Source organism: Oryzias latipes, chromosome 2 (genome assembly GCF_053564925.1).
Source record: "Oryzias latipes strain Hd-rR chromosome 2, Olatipes_Hd-rR_3.1".
Classification (NCBI taxonomy): domain Eukaryota; kingdom Metazoa; phylum Chordata; class Actinopteri; order Beloniformes; family Adrianichthyidae; genus Oryzias; species Oryzias latipes.
The window spans coordinates 45,916,610-45,936,604 of NC_136238.1; the positions used below are offsets into that span (position 1 = coordinate 45,916,610).

Below are 19,995 nucleotides of genomic sequence, written 5' to 3' on the forward strand. Positions count from 1 at the left end.
AAACTTTGTGTTGGGAAGACTTTCAAAGAAAACAGAGACTAAACATGTAAAAACTAAAACATTTTTTATTTTAAATTACATTTCTGTTGGATATCAGTTAGTGGTGTAATAGAGTAGAACAGATTTCTTTATTGTTGTTAAACGTCTCCAAATGTTCAACTAAAATCTAAACTGATGCTAACCCTTGTGCTATCTTGGATGACCCCCCCTTCCATTGAGGTGTTCTTCCTACCATGACAAAGGTGGATAAAGGTGGAAAGATTTCATGTAATCCATGGACACCAGTGAAGATCACAAATCATTGAAGAAAAAAGGTTCAGAGCACTGTCTAGTGGGTCTAGATGACCCAACTACCAATGTTAAAGTGCCTAGGATAGCACAAGGGTTACAAGCAAAAGGCTGTAAACTAAACAGTCCCTCAAAAAACAACAATAATCCAAACTTTTAACATAAAAAGAAACAAAATCACCATCTAACCACCATCACACACACTTCTACCTTCTAGCAGCTTTTATCATAATTTAGTGCTGTTTCAGTCAAAGGATAAAAACTTTTTCAGTGTTTGGGTACATCTAGTTCAAGAAATTATTTTTAAAAAAATCAGGAATTTTCTGATCTTTTCAAAACCAACTTTATCCCATTACTGGATCAAATTAATTGTGACTTACAGCGCTGGTCTATGCTGCCATTATCCCTTGCAGGTAGAATAAGCTGCATTAAAATGAATGTGCTGCCTAAAGTTCTTTATTTTTTTCAATGCCTACCAGTATTTATTCCAAATCAATTCTTCAGGTCCCTTGACAACTCTATTGCCCAATTTCTATGGGGAAAAAAGCCTCCAAGGATGAGAAAAACCATATTATAGAAAAGCAAAGATAATGGTGGCCTCTCCCTACCAAACTTTTTATTTTATTATTGGGCTGCAAATATCCGAACAATATTATGTTGGTGTCATAGTCACATTGTTAAGCCAGTCTGGTCACTAATAGAGGAATCATCTTGTACTTTTGCCTCTGCTACTTTATTCTCTCTTCTGTGTCTGCCTGTTAAATTTTCGCTCACATCTTATACCGATAACATCATAGTTAAGCATTGTTTAAAGATATGGACTCAACTTAAACAGCACCTTGGAATTCAAAAAATCTCTCTTATGTCCCCACTCCATCTTAACCCTTTGTTTCCTCCATCATCTACAGATAAGACTTTTGCCCTGTGGAGAAGTCGTGGCTTAGTTTCAGTAAACGACTTTTACATAGATGGAACTTTAGCTCCGTTTGAGTTATTAGCTAAAAACTTTAATCTGCCCAACACTCACTTCTTTAGGTATCTGCAGGCTCGTCATTTTATCTGTCGTCATTTCCCTGACCCTTCCAGTGCCCCAACAGCCACTATGATTGACACTCTCATGGGGATCAACCCCTCTCTGAAGGGTACAATATCAAAAATTTATAACCTTTTACTATCCACCCTTGCTTCGTCATCTGACCATCTACGTGCGACTTGGTCAGAAGAGCTTCATCTAGACATAAATGATGATCAGTGGAGATCTGTGCTAGGGTGAATTCACTCCTCATCAATATGCGCCCGGCACTGTATCCTTCAATGTAAGGTGGTTCATAGAGCTCATTGGTCTAGAAGTAGACTTGCCAGAGTTTTTCCTGATACTGATCCTAACTGTGTAAAATGTAATCTCGGCCCTGCAAATCTTACATTATGTTTTTGACATGCCCGTCGCTTTCTGACTTCTGGGACTCTGTATTTGACTCTTTATCTTCTGTCTGTAACGTCAAAGTACACCGTTCCCCAATGACAGCCCTTTTTGGTATACTTCCGGACAATCACTCTCTCCCTCCTTGGTTAGAGGACCTTATGGCCTTTCTGACATTACTTGCCCGTCGGACTATCTTGATGCACTGGAAAGACCTTCGCCCACCCACTCACTCAAAGTGGATAAAAGACTCTCTTTCTTTTATTAAGCTGGAAAAAATCAGACATTGTTCAAATGGTACTACATGTAGATTCTCTGAAATTTGGTCACCTTTCTTGGAGCATGTGATGTTCTTGACCTTGGAAACGACCCAGTGAACTTTCGGGTACATTAATAGTTTTGAGTTGTGCAGTGTCTCTGCTGTTTCCAGATTGGTAGCACAGTATATTGTTTTATTGTTTGTAAGATTTTGTTTATTCATTTGTGTACTTTTTTTTTTTTTTTTTTTTTTTTTTAAATTTTGTTTTATTTTATTTTATTTTATTTGTAATTGTGGTTTTGAATTGTTTGTTTGTTTGTGTTTTCTTATTTTGAAAAATTTATAAATAAATCATACTTAAAAAAAAAAAAAAATCAGTACAGACAAGCTCCTTTATTTTCTCTCCATGAATTAGTGATTCTGTAAATTCTGCTCAGTACAGCTGGAAGACACATTTGTGATTATTTTACTGGCAGCTTTAGCCTGAATGTTTCCACCTCTGGTTCTGTCACTGCTAGAACCTTCCTGCTGTCTCTCAGCCATTACAGGAACTTTTCTTCATTCCTTCTACATCTCTGGTATTTCTGTTTTCAGCCCTCATTGTTTTTCTTTGGCCTTCCCGTCTTTAGCGCGCTCTCATCAGATGACGACAATGGAACATATTCAACAGCGCGTTCCCGCGCGCGCGTCTCCTCAAGAGACACGCTGGAATGTCCTCTCTGCAAAGACCCGAGGGAGGGAGGGAGGAGCGGTGGAGGGAGGAGCGGCATATATATATAAATTGTTCCATTTTTGTGGAATTGACTCATATGCTGCTGCTCTGCGGGGAAACACGTCTTCACGCCGCCATCATGGTGTCTAACAGCCCCCCCCCTTATTTTAAAAACACATCTGGAGCCTGAAAGAACATGGAATCAGCAGATTCTGGAAGAAGTCGCCATGTTTTTAGGAAGCCCTGATGAGTTTGTCTGCTACTCTTTTCCTCACAGATAATCACAACAGCTTCATGATGAGAACAGAGAACAACTTTTACACAAAGACTCACCAAAGAAGAAAATGGAGAAACTCCAACGTCTGTGTCTGCTGGACAAACTGCTGACTGACCGAGAGCAGAACTCCTCCCTCTGTGTGTGTGTGTGTGTGTGTGTGTGTGTCTCCTCTCTGCACTTACAAGAAATCATGTGACTGCAGCTGCTGCCGTCAACCACCAGCTGAAGAGCCCCTCAGGGCTGAAATGATCACGTCCTACCAGCTCCACTCTGGATTTGGGACCAGAAACCTTTGAAGATGTTGGAGCATTGTTGGAGAATAGACTGACAACATTGACCTTTGACCCCTCCCTGATGTGTTCCACATCCAGCTGCAGACACACCACTACAGCTCCCATTCCACTTCTGATCCAGCAGTTAGAACCAGAGCCTGCATTTGCAGCAGGTTCCAACCCACTGACCACTGATCCACACAGGGGGACGTCCTAAGGGGCGGAGTCAGCCACTGGAGAAATGGGGGTCACTCTGGGGGTACATCCTCCTCTCAGTGTGTCCCAAACCATCTCAATCTGCTTCCCTGCATTGATCTCCAACACTTTCAACTTGTGATGACATCAAATCACACAATGATGACACACAACGCCGACACACAGCACGTGAATATTTTGAGGACAATCTTGCATCTGACAGGAAGCCAGTGGAGCTGAAGGGTGGTGGAATATGGGGAGGGGTATCTGAGCAGGTGAGAAAGCAGTGTTCAATCGTCAATGCTGCTGGTGAGCAAGATCAAGATGGAAAGGGAGGGTAATTGATGGAGATGGGGTGGGGGGAACGTGTTCCAGGAAGCATGTTTAAACTAGCCTGACGTTAAGCCTGAACTCTGGCTGAAATCCGCCTGAACTAAAGCGCTACACTTTAGTGAGACGGAGTCAGAAGTAGTTTGGTCAAAATAAAAAGATCTTCACAGATTCATGTTTTATTTTGAAACTTGAAAGTTTTGCTTTAATTTTCAGTTTAGTTTGTAATATAAACACCTTTTCTTAATTATCAGAAAAACTGTTGCATTATGGTCCTTTAGCGCATCTGTTATATTAAATGCATGATGGGAAATAAACATTTAAATCTAAACAACCTGCTGATGATAAAACATTTCTCTTAGGAGACACAGAGCGTTCAGATTTTACAAATACAGATATTTGGTTTATATGGTGATTCATATCATTATGGTCTGATATGAAATCTCTATATAAAATAGTTCTATATCGCCCTAGATCAGTCAGTTATTTCTCAATAGAAGTCTATGGGATTCTGGCTTATGGAGCAAGAAGGTACTTCCTGTTTGGAACGCCAGGGGGCGGGGCCAAACTGTCCAGGTGTCTCTAGAGTCAAAGGTCAGATTAGGAGTCTGCAACCTTCAACACTAAAGGAGCCGTTCTGGTTTGTTTGTCTCTGACCAGAAAAACAGCAGACTGCTTTTTATTTATGTTGATGTTACGATGAGGATTTGGATCCATATGTGGTTTTTAATGATAAAACATTGAAATGTAAAGAGAAAACAGCATTTTTTCTGACTATAAAACTGAATTTTACATTTAACAAAGGATGATATGAGTTCCTTTCAAAATAAAACATTCTTCAACATAGAGTCATCCTGATGCAGCAAATGTTCTCTGAGGAAAAATGTCAACAAGTCAAAAATGACATTTTCTATCAGTCCAGCTTTAAGTCTACTGTGGTGAACCGTCATCCTTTTTCCTACTTCCTGCTGCTGTTAAGCTGAATAGAAACAGGACTTCATTGTTTCAGGATCCAATCAAAATTCTATAAAGTTTCAGTACAAATCAAGATTTTTCTGTCTTTCTTTCTCATTGTAGTGGCAGAAACATCTCTTCATAGTTCCAGAGTCTGTCTTAAATTAAAGAACGTCTGACTGTTTCTGCTAAAACACAACATTTGTTGATAACATGAAGAACTTTGGACTTTGTCTCTTTCAGGATCTTTGACTGACAGCTAAACCAATAAATGTTTCTGAGTTGCAGTAAAGTCTTCAGTGAAATCCCAGACTGTCCTGGACTCTGATCCTGAAATCCTCCTGATGACAAAACCTTTGAAAGTTCAGAGTCTGGAAGGGAAACAAGCTGCAGAAAGAACTGCAGCTTCTTCAACTGGAACTCTGCAGCCAAAGGATGTGGATGAATGTAGCTTCTGCTGTTCCATCTGTCTGGATCTGCTGAAGGATCCGCTGACTGTTCCCTGTTGACACAGCTACTGCATGAAGTGCCTTCAAGGATTGTGGGATGCAGAGGAGAAAGTCCACAGCTGTCCTCAGTGCAGGAAGACCTTCACACCGAGGCCTGTTCTGGGGAAAAATGTCATGTCAGCAGCTTTAGTGGAGCAGCTGAAGAAGAGCGGACTCCAAGCTGCTCCTGCTGGTCTCTGCTATGCTGGACCTGAAGATGTGGTCTGTGACGTCTGCACTGGAAGAAAACTGAAAGCCATCAAGTCCTGCTTGATCTGTCCGGCCTCTTCCTGTGAGGAAGACCTTCAGCCTCATCTGAAAGCAGCTGCAGGACATTCTGAGAGAGGAATGGACAAACGTCTCACTGACAGTCTCTCATGCGGACGTTTTACTGTCAGAACCAGAACCAGAACCAAAGAGCAGAGCTGACTTCCTCAGATATTCACGTCAAAAGGAGGATTATTTTGTTGTTGCTGTTTTTGTTCCTATTCTTACAATCCACTATATGTCCCGTGTTGAATTCTACTATTAAAATGTGGGAAACAAATGTTTCTCAAATCCAAATCAATCCAAAAGCCTGGAGACTGGATGGCCGTGGTCCTCCCTTTGACCTGGACAGTGGTTGCCATGGCGACCTGCACACTCACCAAGCTGGAACTTAGAAGAAAAAGAGACCAAAATGATTGATAAAGCAGGTTTTCCAGCGAAATCCCACAAAGTGCTTTCCAAGCTAGAACTAAGAATACCCAGCATGCATTTGGAAAAACTCCTTAGCTTCTTGTGGAAAATGATGAGTCATTGGAAAAGCATTCTCTGAATGCTCAGAAAACTTCCTCTAAGGTTGTGGTTGTTTGGAGAAGTCCTCCTCTTCAAAGAAGTTCTCCTGACCGTCTTCAAAGCCACTTTCTGCTTTTCCAAATGCTACTGTTCAACAAAAACTTGGTTTCTGCCACAAACCAACCTTAGACACTGAAACAGAATGAATCCAATGCAGAAATGTGTTGACACCTTTAATTCAAAGCTTCAATCAGTTTGAATCTCATGAAGAACATTTCAAAAATCCACATTTGGATCAGGCGTCTTCATCAGAGCACAACTCATGTTTCCAGGACTGTGACTCACCAATAGATCCTCATTTCCTTTACACAATCTGTTTCCATCATTTGGATTTTCATAAAAACTTGAGTTAGAAAAGAATTGTTGCCCCAAAATGTCCAGTTTGAATAGTCTCCAGTTTGTTGTGTTTGGTTGCTAGGTAACAGGGTCTTTAATGTCTCTGATGTCATGGTGGCTTTCAGAGTTGAACTCCTGAATATGACGGTAAACATTTGGATTGAACCAAAATGGGATTGAAGCTCATGCTAAATCCTGATCTCAATGCTGAAAAAACCTCCTCCTAGATTCTGGTTGTTTGGAGAAGTCCTCCTCTTCCCAGAATTCCTGAAAAAAGCCCTCATTTCTCCTGACCATCTTCAAAGCCACTTTCTGCTTTAGTTTAGTCCAAACTTGCTTTATGCTGACAACATTTCCAGCTTGAATCCATCTGAAGAATCCAAGGAAACAAACCAATCTAAGTCTGCATTCATGCCACTTCAGAACCAACAAAGCATGTTTCCAGGACGCTGACTTACCAATAGAACTTGGGATTTCCTTTGCAGAATCCTTCTCCGTGTCTTTTCCTTTGTTTTTCTCCCCAAAACCTAAAGCAGAGATTTTTGCTGAGCTGCAGAACAAACGTCTGACTGCTTTAACCGCCGTTGATGGTTTGTTGGGTTTCCCTCTATAGCTGCTATGGTCTTGGTATGGTTGCTAGGTAACGCTGTCTTTGATGATGATGACGTCAGAGTGGCCTCTAGAATGGACTTTTTTCTTGTGGAGCCAGGAGCTGTAACCTGTAGGGCACTAGGACCCAGAAAGAGGTCCAGGCAGTGACGGTGATGCGATGCTATTTTCATTAAACAAATAACAGAAACGTTCAAAAAGTAAAACCTCAAAATATTTCTGTGGTCGGTAAAAAAAATATGTTGTCCAAACTTAAATGTCGTCTCCTGTGTGGAGGTATTTCAGTTCATTAAAACTGACATAAATGAGTAACGTTCACTGCAAACTGTGCAGAAGGCATGTTCTTTCTAAAACTGGAAATAGCACCAACCTTTTTTATCACCTGAAGCTGAGTCTCCATTTGATAATTCAATAAAAATAACATTTATTTCCTCATTATAAAGCAACTTTATTGGAGTTTCATTTGTCATTGGTCTTTTTGAGCCAAAATTCTGAAGAAATCAAAACAAAAGGCTTTTCCAACAGAATCAGAACGTTAGCACGTGACCTAAGTTTGTTCACTTTGTGCTAAATGTTGATTTCTTTGACTGTTGTGTTCTCAATCATGACATCCTACTTGACAAACTGGAAGTGTATGGCATAAGAGGACTAGCGCTAACTTGGGTCAAAAGCTATTTAACGGGAAGAAAACAATATGTCAAGATTGATGAATATACATCAGAAACCAAAGAGATAAGTTGTGGTGTCCCACAAGGATCAATTCTGGGCCCGCTGCTATTCAATATTTACATAAATGATCTATTCAATGTTTCAAAGCTTATGAAACTCATATTATTTGCTGATGACACAAATATATTCTATTCTACAGACAATCAAAGGGAACTTATAAAGGTGGTGAACACAGAGTTAAATAATATTAAAATACTATGGATGGATTACAACAAATTGTCTTTGAACCTAAATAAAACCAAAGTGATGTTTTTTGGAAGCTACAACACAAATAAAGAGCCCTCAATTGTAATAAATAATGTCTTAATTGAAAGTGTTACAGAAATCAAATTCTTAGGGGTTTTTATCGATGACAAACTAAGTTGGAAACCACACATCAGACATATACAAACTAAAGTCTCAAAAAGTATTTCAATCGTAAATAAATCTAAACATATATTAGGATACAACAGTAGATATTTATTGTACTGCTCCTTAATATTACCATATTTCACCTACTGTATAGAAATTTGGGGGAATAATTACAAGAGCTCACTACATCCTCTTTTTCTACTTCAAAAACGAGCCGTCAGAGTTGTACATAAAGCCGGATATCTTGATCATACGAACAATCTATTTTATCAATCAAGACTTTTAAAACTGTATGACCTTGTTGATTTTTACACTGCGCAACTTTTATACAGAGCCAGCTGGAAATTGTTACCATCCAACATCCAAAAACAGTTCTTAGAAAATGAAGGAGGCTACAGACTGAGGGGATGTAGGAACTTCAAGATCAAATTGATAAGAACCACAAAGAAAAGTTTCTGTGTGTCGGTGTGTGGCACTAAACTTTGGAACAGTTTAAGTAATGAGCTCAAACAATGTTCAAATATTCAAATATTCAAGAAAAGGTATAAAGAAACTCTTATTTCAGGATATGAAGATAAGAGGATTTAAGGATCAACAGGTGCTTGAATAATTCCAAATCCATGTGTGAACTTGATTGTGGTGAAATAATCAAAGCTCTTTTAATCACAACCACTGAGTGTTACATTGTAATGTGCAATAATGATTACTGAAATGTTTAAATTACAATCAATAAGCTATTGATTTTATTTACTTGATCTGCAATGTGTAGCAATAATTTCTGGTTTAATCTTATGTGTTCTAATGATCATCAATTATTATTACATATCGATATCGTTACTGTTTACTGAAATCATGAATGAATGTTTTCTGATGATCATCAATCATTTCTAGGCACTGGATTATGTTACTTGAAGAGAATCTATCTGATCAGAACCGGATTTAAAACTCTGTTAAACTATCAAATGAATGAACTCAGTAGGGGTGGGATTATATAAGCTTGCTTCTTCCCACTCCTTTTCAAGCAATATATCAAACTCTACTTATACTTCAGTTAATGATCACTGTATTTAATTAAGCAAATGTGATTTAATTGACATTTTTGTTTTGTTTTCTGTCTTTTTAATCTATGCATTTCATCATTTCTGTAATGAGTTTGATAAATGTGTAAAAAAATTTTTTATTTCTTTGACTACAATGCTTGAAATAAATCAATAAATCAAATCAAATCAATCAATCAAATAATCTCAACAGTTCTCTGTCGCCCTCTGGTGGTTCATCAGAGAAGCCAAACTTCCACAGAAAGTGAATCAATAAACATGAGCTAATTCTTGATGCAGGTATGAAAACACAGATGGAAAACAGCATCAATCCAAATATTAGTCTCCAACAGTCTAGAATAGGAAGTTCCTGATGTTTACTTCTCTGCTGGATTTCCATTTTCCAGTGTTTCCACAACTGATGATGTCATCAATCTGATCTTTAAAACACTTTACTTCCTGGTTTGATTGACAGCAAATGTTTCTAAAGATCTGACCCCCTAAAAGCTCCAATAGCAGCTCAGCAGAAACTCTGATCTTTCTTGATGTGGAGGGGCGGAGCCTGAAGAGGAAGCATCTTTCTGCAGGTGGTGCTGCAGCTTTGGGCATGTTTTCCAACTCTTTAGCTTCTGCTGTTCATGGAGTCGTGTCCCTCTGTTCTTGGAAAGGAGAAACCTGCAGAGAACTTTTCCCATTTCCACTCCCTCCTTTCAGCTGCTGCCCACTGTTCCCCTCTGAATCAGGAGGGAGGGGCTCTCATCTGTTCTGCCCACCCCCATCTAGAAAGACATCAGCACCACCTGAACATTCCAAAGCTCTTTTCCAACCCATTTCTACTGAGAAGGAACCAAACACATGAAGACTAGAACAGCTGGAACAGGATGAGGGGGAAGGTTTAAGATTCAAGTCTGTTTGTGAGTCAAACTCTTCCTGCTCTCGTCGAGGACGGACGCTTTTCCTCTCGCTCCTCCTGTATCAGCCCCCCCCCAGCTTTTGTCTGTCTGGAGCTGCATCTTTCTGCCTGCTGCTACTTGAGGATGTGTACTTATATGGATTTATGATAATTGAATTCCTCCTCATTGGGATCGGAGGATTTCTGATCTATCAGGCAGTCTGGGAGCGGAAGACGGAGAGAGGAGATTCGTCTGAACTCTGGAATAGGATCCTTCGGGGAGGAGAGACTCAGTACAAGAAACTTTCACAGGTGGATCAAAAGCTCTGTGCTTGTCTGGCCCACTTAGGCAGGATGCTCACGATCTTTGAACTTGTGCAGAAGATGGATACCAACTTGGAGCGCGTTTCTGCCTGAATTGAGGCTAGACTGGCTTAAATTGCCCACTTTTGAGATCAGATCTGCTTCTCGGTGTAAGACCAGTCAAGGACACAGAGCAAACAATCTGCTGGCGCTGGGAAATCTAATCTAATTGGACACCCCCCCCACGAGCTGAGACTCCTTGGCTCCAACAAAACAACAGAGTGTGGAAAAACCCTGTTGTGCTGAAGGCCGATGCTGCTGCCCCCCCCCGACCTCCCTAATATTTGCTTCTGTGTTCAGACGGTGTAGTTTTTTTCTTGTACCTACACATTGTATCACAGTGTTGGGATACGACTTTTTTTGTCACCAATCCCCCCACCCCACCTATTGTAACCATCTTTACCCATCCTAAGAAAAAAGGTGCGCACTTGCTGCTGCTGCCTCAGTCAACTTGAACTGTATGTGTGTATTTGTTGTACGTCTGATCTTGTTCGGGTTGCACTGGAACAATATAGTATTTCAATTTTTCTATATAAATGTCATTGTTGTTATTTTTACCAAACTATCAGGAAAATAAAGTGAGGTAAAACCTTTGAACTCATTTATGTTGGTTGTTATGCAAGCGTCACAGAAGAAAAGATAACTAAAAATAAAAGAATGTTACCTGTTGAAACAGGTTTTTATTATTATAATTATTATTGAATTCAATAAAACACTTCTCTTTAAAGCAGGTTTGTACTTTTCTGACAGAACCTGTTTGGAGTTTATTTTAGAAAAGCATAAATGAAATTACAACCACTCAACAGTTTTAGAGGAGCTTGAGGAAATGTATAACAATAAAGAAGAAATGAAAACGTAAAAAAAACTCAGCAGCAGGAAAAAATCTGATAATTACGGAACAAGTTTGTTTTACAAATGTTCATTTCTCCAGACTTTGATTCTCTGTTGATTTAACCAGATGTGGAGAGTGGATTGTTCATTTGTTGTTGTGGTTTTTTTCCATTTGTTGTTTTCTGCAGATGATATTCCTAAAGCAGGTTATGCTAGTTACCACGGTAAGTTTAAGGCTAAGGAAGCAGTGTGTTGTTCTGAGTCAGTTGATGATGCTGATCACTTTTAGCCACATGCAGCTACGTTAGCCTTAAGGCCCGTACACACCGGGACGAATTTTATGAGGTGCCGTGTAGGACATAATTCAGAATTAGCATTCACAAACACATATGAAATCTCTCACACACACTAGTGAAATGCTTGTATACATACAACTGAAAATGTATTCATTCACATACACATGTGAAATCTCTCACATACACATGTGAAATCTCTCACATACACATGTGAAATCTCTCACATACACATGTGAAAATCCTCTCACATACACATGTGAAAATGCTCTTACACACACTACTGAAATGCTCTCACATACACATGTGAAAATGCTCTCACATACACTACTGAAAATGCTCTCACATACACATGTGAAAATGCTCTCACATACACTATCCAAAATGCTCTCACATACACTACTGAAAATGCTCTCACATACACATGTGAAAATCCTCTCACATACACTATCCAAAATGCTCTCACATACACATGTGAAAATGCTCTCACACACACTACTGAAAATGCTCTCACATACACATGTGAAAATCCTCTCACATACACATGTGAAAATGCTCTCACATACACATGTGAAAATGCTCTCACACACACTACTGAAAATGCTCTCACATACACATGTGAAAATCCTCTCACATACACATGTGAAAATGCTCTCACATACACATGTGAAAATGCTCTCACATACACATGTGAAAATGCTCTCACATACACTACTGAAAATCCTCTCACACACACTACTGAAAATCCTCTCACATACACATGTGAAAATGCTCTCACATACACTATCCAAAATGCTCTCACATACACTACTGAAATTTTCGACAGAAACGGAAGGCATTTCAGTAGAAACGGAAGTTGGCTGATTATCGCGAGATAATCATTCGTCTGAATCATTCGAAAATGGCAGCCGGTTGTGCAAGGAAAACCACCGAAACGTGTAAGTATATTAAAAAATATCCAGTATCTGTTGTAAAATATATTTGTAAATACTTAAGATGATGTGTTTAATATGTTATATTCCTCAATCAACAACCTAGATTGTTTTGAAGCTCATCAATTTCAGTAATGCTAAAGCTAACGCTAACGCGAATTAGCGCCGAAGGCTAAAAACAAACGCTAGATATTACATCAAAAAGCAGTGACTTCTAACCGTAGTCACAAGTTATTAACACATGTTTTAAATGTGTTCATATATGTAGGGACAGACGAGGATGAGGAAAATCCGATCCATTTGCGGATGGAGAAAGATAGCCTGTTTGTTTTCAAGCTAGCTCGTGCCAGATGGGTAGAGACATATATGATCAGATTTGACTTCATTTTAATAAACGGTTAATCGTTGTCGTACTGGGTTAAAGGTTTATGTTAAAGACCCAGAAGAGAGAGGAGGAAAGGGCTAGAAGGGAGGAACAGCGACAGGAGAGTCTGTTAAGTTTACTTGAGTTGAAATTATTGTTCTAAATGTAATGCAGCCATTGTTTTTCCAATTTGTTTAATAAATGTATGAACAAAAATGAATAATTTACATGTATTATTTAAATTTGAGCTATTTTTAACAATCTTAAAAGGATTTTCTTATAAATATCAGATGTACATATTTAGAATTTCGTTTTATATGTTAATATTTATTTTTATAGATGTTAACAATAATCCTGGTCTTCTAGAGTCATGTGTGTCACAGTTGGAGCTGAAAGGAAAGCAAAGATTTGTCCTTGCAGACAGACGTGACTCTGCTCGTCCTGCATGTTCCTGGTGTTGTCCTGCTGTGGCTCAACATCTGTGGCTAAGCAGTCGCCTTTGCTGATGCACAGAATGTGCAGAATTGAACTGCAGGCAATGATTTTCATTGCAAAGGTTGGTTTTACTTCCAGTGCCCCCAGAAATATTGCTCTCCTCCTCATCTTTATCATGCCAAATGCTCTCTTCACAACAGAGCGTGTTCTGGAGTGGTTCTGGTTGTAACTGCCTCAATGGCATTCCTCATGGGTTCCCTGTAGGGTGTCAGCAGCATGATGGGATGTGCAATGCAGGGATACCCACCATCACCCAAAAGGATCCTTCAGGTGGGTTTGTTTGATTTACATAAATTGGGCTTTTACGTAGAACCCGTGAATCATGGATTGATCCTGGATTCCCAACAAAAATATCTATAAATTTGGCATTAGAGTCACATATAGCATGCATTTTAATGGAATAAAAAAGCTTCCTGTTAAAATAACAAGCTGCATTTTCTTTTAGGGCCTTTATTCTTATGTGGCAGCCATCAATGCTCCTTGTGACCCTTTGGAAGGAGAAAGACCAAGCGAGCTGCTAAAATCCAGAGGCGACTTATGGTAGTTCATTCCCACCGGGAAGCTGGGTGACCCTGCTCATCAGCTGGAGGATGCGGTCTGCCGTCCTGTGGACAACATGGCTCACGGTGGACCGTGTCATGTCAAAGACTCTGGCTACCACACTGTAAGATGTGCCACACGCCAGCCAGAAAAGAAACACCAGGACGTCAGTCTCCTGTGACCCCCCAGAGTGTGAGGAACCCGAAGCTGATGCTTCAGGACCATCGACCCAGATGCTCGATGGTCCTGCGGGTCAACCGAAAATCCAGTCTTGTGTCGGACTGACCGTCAGCGTAAAGGGCCAGGACAGACACCTTTGTGTTGGTAAAGCAGTAGAGACGTGGAAGACCCTGGAAAATGCAACATTAATTATTTCATTGAGGAAATTAAATCACATTTTTTTAATGTTTCTATTTATTTTGATGTCTTACATTTTAGATTATGAAGTATTTATTAATTCTGGAAAATCTCGTGGTTTTTATTTGGCTGGGTTTTTGGATTTTCATTTAAACTTTTAAAAATGAAAGTTTTTGTTTTGTTTTTGTTTAAAACAAGTGATATGGTTTGACTCTGAATAAAAAATTCTAAACTTTGAACTCACAAGTGTTTCATGTAATTGGACTACACAACTCACTTGAAAAAGAATGTTAAACTCTTACCCAGCAGACTGTGTAACCTTGAGCATGATTAGTAACAAAGTTTAAGTTAAAGTTTAGGTTTAACTAAAAAAAAAGCTTTAAGTTTAACTCACAAGTTATTCTGTCTGGTCAGGGCATCCAGAGGAAATCTTCTGAGATGTCTGCTTGTCCTTGCCGTCCTGTGATGCTGCATATCTGCTCGTTTTCAGTTTGATCTCACGAAAAACGGTTGAATTATTGCCAGGAACACGGACAGATTCATTTTCAAAGCCATTTTCAGTAAGGTGTAAGAAAACTACAGAAAAAAATGCCTCCTTGCAAGAGCCCGTTAATCGTTCAGCGGCACAAAAACAAAATAAATATTGGCATGAAAAAATAACTTGGGGGTTTATTTATGAACAAATACATTAAATCAACACCAAAGTGTTTGTAATTTAATTATTTATAAATCAGTCACGTTTTCCATGATCAGAACACAGCAGATTCATAAATAGTCTTTGTAAAATGTTCATATTTATTATGTTTTTACTCTGACAAATAAGTGTCATTCTCCGCGTTAAATAGTAGTTCGCCTCCAGACCAGGTGGTGGCGGTAATGCGCCACTTTGTTTCCGTGTCAAGCGCGTTATGAACAACACCCAAAAGAAAAAAGTACTGAGCACGGGTGTCTGAATTGCTTTTAAATTCAGAGAACTATATATAGTTCTGCACTATATAGGGTTTTAGTAGTTAGGGATCAGGGCAGGAATTCGGACACAGGTTCATTTCCACTGAAATGCCTTCAGTCGACCAACTTCGTTTCTAACAATAAAGTAAAAAAAAAAACGTTGTTTCTACTGATATGCCTTCCGTTTCTATTGAAATTTTCACATGTGTATGTGAGAGCATTTTGGATAGTGTGTGTGAGAGCATTTTCACATGTGTATGTGAGAGCATTTTCAGTAGTGTGTGTGAGAGCATTTTCAGTAGTGTGTGTGAGAGCATTTTCAGTAGTGTGTGTGAGAGCATTTTCAGTAGTGTGTGTGAGAGCATTTCAGTAGTGTGTGTGAGAGCATTTTCAGTAGTGTGTGTGAGAGCATTTTCAGTAGTGTGTGTGAGAGCATTTTCAGTAGTGTGTGTGAGAGCATTTTCAGTAGTGTGTGTGAGAGCATTTTCAGTAGTGTGTGTGAGAGCATTTTCAGTAGTGTGTGTGAGAGCATTTCAGTAGTGTGTGTGAGAGCATTTTCAGTAGTGTGTGTGAGAGCATTTTCACATGTGTATGTGAGAGCATTTTCAGTAGTGTGTGTGAGAGCATTTTCAGTAGTGTGTGTGAGAGCATTTTCAGTAGTGTGTGTGAGAGCATTTCACATGTGTATGTGAGAGCATTTTCAGTAGTGTGTGTGAGAGCATTTTCAGTAGTGTGTGTGAGAGCATTTTCAGTAGTGTGTGTGAGAGCATTTTCAGTAGTGTGTGTGAGAGCATTTTCAGTAGTGTGTGTGAGAGCATTTTCAGTAGTGTGTGTGAGAGCATTTTCACATGTGTATGTGAGAGCATTTTCAGTAGTGTGTGTGAGAGCATTTTCAGTAGTGTGTGTGAGAGCATTTTCAGTAGTGTGTGTGAGAGCATTTTCAGTAGTGTGTGTGAGAGCATTTTCAGTAGTGTATGTGAGAGCATTTTCACATGTGTATGTGAGAGCATTTTCAGTAGTGTGTGTGAGAGCATTTTCAGTAGTGTGTGTGAGAGCATTTTCAGTAGTGTGTGTGAGAGCATTTCACATGTGAATGTGAGAGCATTTTCAGTAGTGTGTGTGAGAGCATTTTCAGTAGTGTGTGTGAGAGCATTTTCAGTAGTGTGTGTGAGAGCATTTTCAGTAGTGTGTGTGAGAGCATTTTCAGTAGTGTGTGTGAGAGCATTTTCAGTAGTGTGTGTGAGAGCATTTTCAGTAGTGTGTGTGAGAGCATTTTCAGTAGTGTGTGTGAGAGCATTTCAGTAGTGTGTGTGAGAGCATTTTCAGTAGTGTGTGTGAGAGCATTTCACATGTGTATGTGAGAGATTTCACATGTGTATGTGAATGAATACATTTTCAGTTGTATGTATACAAGCATTTCACTAGTGTGTGTGAGAGATTTCACATGTGTTTATGAATGCTAATTCTGAATAATGTCCTACACGGCACCTCATAGAATTTTGCGCGTGATATTCGCCAACGTTTAACGCCTCGTGACTAAACAAAGGGCACCAATGTGAGTGTGCATACCGACGCCTCGCGTCAAAAACTATTCGACCAATGAGAATGGCGCTTTTGCACACGTGTCTGGAGCTTCTGAAGTTACAGTAAAACACATCTTGGGGGCGCTCAAACACAAAACTGCCTTGCTGAGCACACATACCAGCAAAGAAGATAGACGCCAAGTAGCGTCTACACTGCCACGAAGAAATAATGACGGACATTCTAAAATATCCCCGAAAACGCTCATGATATATTTTGAGCTCTTGTACCAGTCGATAAAACTCACCATGTTCTTCTCTTCTTGTAACTATGGGATGTTCCCAAAATCGGCGTCTTTTACGGCGTCTTTCATCATTCAACAGAACAAATTTTTTTTCATCATTGGAACTGGAGCTGGAGCTACTGGTGCTTGAAATATTCATGTTTTCTTTGTATGATTCTGACAAGCGGGGGGGGGGGGGGGTAGATGTGTGTGGTGGAAACTGAAGGAGAAAATATCTAGTCGCTTTGTAGATACTTTCTTTGCGTGTTCAAAAAAGTTGAAAACAAAAAACCACGGATTCGTTCGGATAAAAGATGAACAAAATTTATTTCCCTAACAATATTTCTAAAGCATAGTAAAACACCCCAAAAATCATAACGAGCGCCCGGGTTCTCAGGAATTTCCAGGGCTGGCACAGCGCCTAGTTTACGGGCGACTGACCATGCCAGCAATTTCAAAGAGAGAACAAAGAAAATTCCTTGAGTGCAGACTTTTAAACATGTGGTCAGAATCTCCTCTCCCGGAAACAAGATGGCTGCTGTATCTCCGCCTCTGGCTGCTCAAGATTGGCTGACAGAGGAGCCCGCCTACTTCTTTCAGTCCATCACAGCATCTGGTCTCTGGGGGGAACCTCACAGATGGACACGGTACGGAATCCCCATGGGTGGCAGGAACTGTCACCGCAGGAGGTCGATCCTAGAGCTTTGTTCTTCACACGTGAACGGACGCCTGGAGTGGTTCCCACAGCTACAGTACCAGAGATAGTTAATTTATGGCCCATGTCAGACCTACAACCAAAACTCAGCAAAAACTGGTGGGAAGGACAGCGGTGATGAGTAGAGAGGGGGCAGCGAGGGAGGTGGTGCAAAGAGGGGTGCGGGTGGCGCCTAGAGGCAGGCAGGGGGGGCGAGTATTGCCTGAAGGGTCATCCATCACCCACAGCTTTAATTTGATTCTTGTTCTGTCAGTCTTTGACTTTGTCATGTTTGATTGTTTAAAGTTCAGAACTGTCACCTTTCTACCATTAAAAACACTTTAAGACTCATTCTGTTCACATTAGAATGAAGAAAACCTTCTTGAATGGATCTGAGGAAAAGATCTGTTTCTAAAGAAAGAGGAAAAAAACTCCCTTGAGGAATTTCAAAACTGTCTGTCTCTTTAATGGTTTAATGTCACAAAAATAGAAGCAAAGTCTTCATTTTCAGTTTTATCTTTATTCATCATTGAAGAGGAAATCAAACCACGACTGAAAAACAGAAATGAAAGAACAATTTCATATTAAAAGACTGAATTGAATTAATGTAACTTTTAAATTTATCTAAAAATCCAGACTTTGATGTCAGTTATGAAAAATATTTTTTTATATTAAAATATTTTATCCTTTAATAAAATGAGCATTAAACCAAAACTTTGCAGATATAATCATCTTCTTGTATTTCTTCAGTGATTTTGTTAGTGACTGTTGTGTTAAAGGTTCAACTTTTTCTTCTTTTCTCTCCTGCAGACATCAGTGAACAAACTAAACATCTTCATCACAGAGCTGGAGATGACGTCCTTTTACCTTGTAGAACTACATCCTCCTCTTCCTCGTGCTCTGATGTTACATGGCTGAACCAGAAAGATCCAGATGAAGCACTGAGACCAGAAGTCCACAATGGAAGTGTTGTCCAGAGTTCACTTAGAGCTTCCAGGCTGAATGTGAGCACTGACTGCTCTCTGCTCATCACAAACATCTCTGATGAAGATGCTGCTCCATGTCTCTGTGGGCTCAGGAACAAGAACACGTTTGAGGCGTATCTGAATACTTTGAGCAGTGAGTATTCTGACATGAATAATTCTGTGACTTCATGATTGTCAACATTCTGATCTTTTTCAGAAACAGCTCAAACCCTGAAGAGACTCTGACGTTTGGAGTTTTTCATCTAAACCTTCAGATTCTACAATAGATTCAATATTATTCCTTTATTTACGTTCAGAGTCAGAACTAATCAGTTTTCATCTTAGATGAGGGGGGGGGGATTTATCTCACAAATCCAGAGCTTCTGGGCTTTTCTAATTCTAAGAATGATAGGAGTTAGACCAGACAGACCCGGAGAATCAGGACTAGAAAGACAAAGAAAGAGCTGACAACAAAGTTTCTGCTTCATGCAGAAAACATTTCTTTGGTTCCTTTTTTATATAGTTTAATATAATTTCTATAATAATGTTTGTTGAAAGTTGTCAGAAAATGATGAGACTCCATCATCCTCTGTAATAGTTTACTCTGAAACTCCAAAATCCAGACTATTTCTGTTTGTTGAACCAAATGAAAACATTTCTCTGAATGGTTTCTAAAATGGTCAAATCAGCTCTTTCTTTGGAAAACGGTCAGCAGGTACATGTGGTCACTGTCAGGACCAAAGGTTTTCATGGAAAAACGTCTTTTCTGTTTGTGTTTTCCTTCAGTTTGTAAAGATCCAGCAGACGTTCCTCCCAGAGGAAGTGGAAGTGTCCCATTCCAATGTTCACTGAGTAGATTTGATCCAACTATTCCCTGTAGACATAACAGCTTCATCTGGATGAATGAGACGGGATCTCAGCTGTCTGGTGACGCTGTTGGCTTGGAGTTTAGAGGACAACCAGACTGTGTTTCTGTTCTGACTGGGAAACAACCAGACGTTCATCTGTCAGTTTGTGGAGGATGAGGAGGTGAAGACAGATGCTGTCTATGTTCTGGACTCTTCAGGTAAAACTGTTTCTATTATTTTCAAAAACAAAGACAAATTGTGAAAGTCAAAGCCATTTACAAATATTGTAGTTGATGCTGGTAAATCTGTTGTCTGCAGATCTTTCTGGTCACAACTTCATCATCATGGTTGGAGCCGTGATGAAGGTGGTGTTGATGTTTCTGGGTGTGGTTGCTGCTCTGGTCTGCATGTCCAGGAGGAGAACCAAAGGGAACGAGGACCAGAGAACTAGAACAAGTACTGTCACTCTTTCACTCTTCATCATCTTCTCATGTGGATGATGTCATTTCCTGTTTCTTTCAGCAGGAAGATGGTGACCTTAAACATTATTTGCACTTTTAGAAATAAAAAAAGCT

General features: G+C 39.7%; 1 protein-coding gene and 2 long non-coding RNA genes across 5 annotated transcripts in view; 1 reads left to right on the forward strand and 2 right to left on the reverse strand.

The window, feature by feature from the left end:
• The window catches only part of LOC144989467 (uncharacterized), a 188,950-nt gene extending 181,921 nt beyond the window's left edge, over positions 1-7,029 (reverse strand). Inside the window, exon 1 of the long non-coding RNA XR_013653680.1 lies at positions 6,827-7,029. This is a non-coding gene — a long non-coding RNA (uncharacterized LOC144989467). The remainder of the gene's footprint in view (positions 1-6,826) is intronic.
• The window catches only part of LOC144989004 (NLR family CARD domain-containing protein 3-like), a 195,453-nt gene that overhangs the window by 38,842 nt on the left and 136,616 nt on the right, over positions 1-19,995 (reverse strand). For 2 of the 3 annotated variants that reach the window (XM_078940639.1, XM_078940640.1), the window contains exon 1: positions 3,013-3,900. The exons of the other annotated variant lie outside the window; for it this stretch is intronic. The gene's annotated coding sequence lies outside the window, so the exon portion shown is untranslated. Of the gene's footprint in view, positions 1-3,012; positions 3,901-19,995 lie in introns of those variants that run through there. 3 annotated transcript variants of the gene reach the window in all.
• Positions 12,254-14,400, forward strand: LOC144989420 (uncharacterized). The gene is made up of 4 exons (XR_013653575.1): positions 12,254-12,411; positions 13,136-13,325; positions 13,405-13,534; positions 13,710-14,400. It is a non-coding gene; the product is annotated as an uncharacterized LOC144989420 (long non-coding RNA).